The sequence below is a fragment of the Mastomys coucha genome, unplaced genomic scaffold, assembly GCF_008632895.1.
Source record: "Mastomys coucha isolate ucsf_1 unplaced genomic scaffold, UCSF_Mcou_1 pScaffold5, whole genome shotgun sequence".
Lineage (NCBI taxonomy): Eukaryota > Metazoa > Chordata > Mammalia > Rodentia > Muridae > Mastomys > Mastomys coucha.
This window is the reverse complement of record NW_022196911.1, coordinates 70,900,542-70,902,335: the sequence shown is the minus strand read 5'-3', so window position 1 is coordinate 70,902,335 and position 1,794 is coordinate 70,900,542.

Here is a 1,794-nt window from a genome sequence, read left to right as displayed (position 1 = left end):
GGCGCAGCTCTGGCAGCCCATCCTGCGCTCCTGCCACTACATCACACTCCACTTAGAAACAAGTAATTGTCAGGTAACCTATTTTTCGGGGTCTAATTTCAGCACAGGAGGGCTTTGTCTCCTCTGTATCTGAAAACTGTATGAGCTCATGGAGCAGAAAAAAAATGATTTTAATTATTCCCACACTTGTTTGGTGGAGGGAGCCAAAGGGTCCAAGAGAAGATTCTAACTTTCCCTGGTCCCCAGCCCCACATGACTGAGGGAAATACAGTGTCTGTGTGAAATCCTGAGACTGAGAGCTTTCCATTTCAGAAAAGCATGGATCTGCCACTGCTTCATCTGGAAGGACCTGATGCCCAGTTGTCCCCTGGAAGGAAGGGTTCAGCCCAGGAGATGCCCAGAGGCAGTTTCTTATGTGCAGGCTCCTCAGTGGCTGAGGTTTGAAAATGGGTCAGAAACAAAGGCTTGCTCCCCTCCCAGGTCTGGAATCTCCCCAACTGTGGAATGGAAAAGCTGGACCATGTTAGAGTTCAGAAGGGTAGGCAATGACTCCCTGGAGGGTCCTCCCATGCACCCTCACATCTGGGGCTCTCCTAAACCTTACAGTTCTTGGGGCATCTAAGAATGGGAGTTGAGAGCCGGCAAGTTGCCACGAGAGCTCTGTCATGTGGGTTTCCAAGGAGCCACTAAACAGAGGAAACTGCCTTCAGTGTCCCTAAAGACCAATTTCCTCCAGGCCAGCATGTGTGCAGAACCTCTACCGAGTCCCAGTGGCCTCTCTCAGATGGCAGGCTTGACAGATGGATGCAAACACAGCACCTCTAGGCACCCAGGGAAGGTGTCTGAAATGTCTGGCTCCTCACAGAGGGATGGCATAGGTGGGCATGGCTGCCTGGCCACCACCTCCTGCCCCTTGTTGGATAAGAGAGAAGGGGGAGCTGTGTCCAGCTCTTCCCTGTTTACTTAGCCTGAAGCCAGAGCACCTAGACTGGGCATGGCTATACTGGGTAAGCCCTGGGGAATCAGGAAAGGTACGCAGTTAGTGTAGTTACAGGGACCTTGTGGCCATTGTCTTGTTGCCTGCTCTTTCCTATCGTTCCTCTCTCTTCCTCCTCCTCCCCCTCCTCTTTTTTCTCACTCAGCCACTCTGCTGAATTCTGCATTGACATCAGCACTTCCAAAAACAACAACAGAAGAAAGTAGGTCAAGCCAGATCAGAGCTGGCCCTGGGTGGTGGCTGAGTCTGGGGTACAGCCTATCTCATGGAGAACACAGGAGCATCCCAGAACTCTGTGCCTGCTGCCTTGCAAGGCACTTGGTCCCTCATCACCATCCCTTTAGGGGACTTGCTAGCATTAAGTGTGCAGCCTGTTTGTTGGCTCCTGGAGAAGCCAGGTTGGGGGTTCTACACTGTGAGCAACACACCTCCACACATACACAGTCCCTCTGGTCCTAATAAAGCTTTGAAAATCAAGAGGCCTGGAGTGCACACACCTCATCTGGAGAGTGGGAAGCCAGCCTCCACAAACCACATGCGCGTTGACACACATGTGTGCACGGGCCCATAACACCTCTTTCTCTAGGGCTTTGTGCTGAATATTGCCTCTGCTCTCTGTGGCCATGGAACTCCCGCTCTACTTGAAAGATTACCCAACACGCTAATTGGGACTCCTGCTATGATTAAAAAGAAATTTCCGATTAGAGTCACCATGCTGTAGAGCTTGGGAAGAAAACAGCTCTTTAGAAACACAGCGGGGGCACACTTCCGGGTTGTGTTGCAGTTTGGGGCTTTTT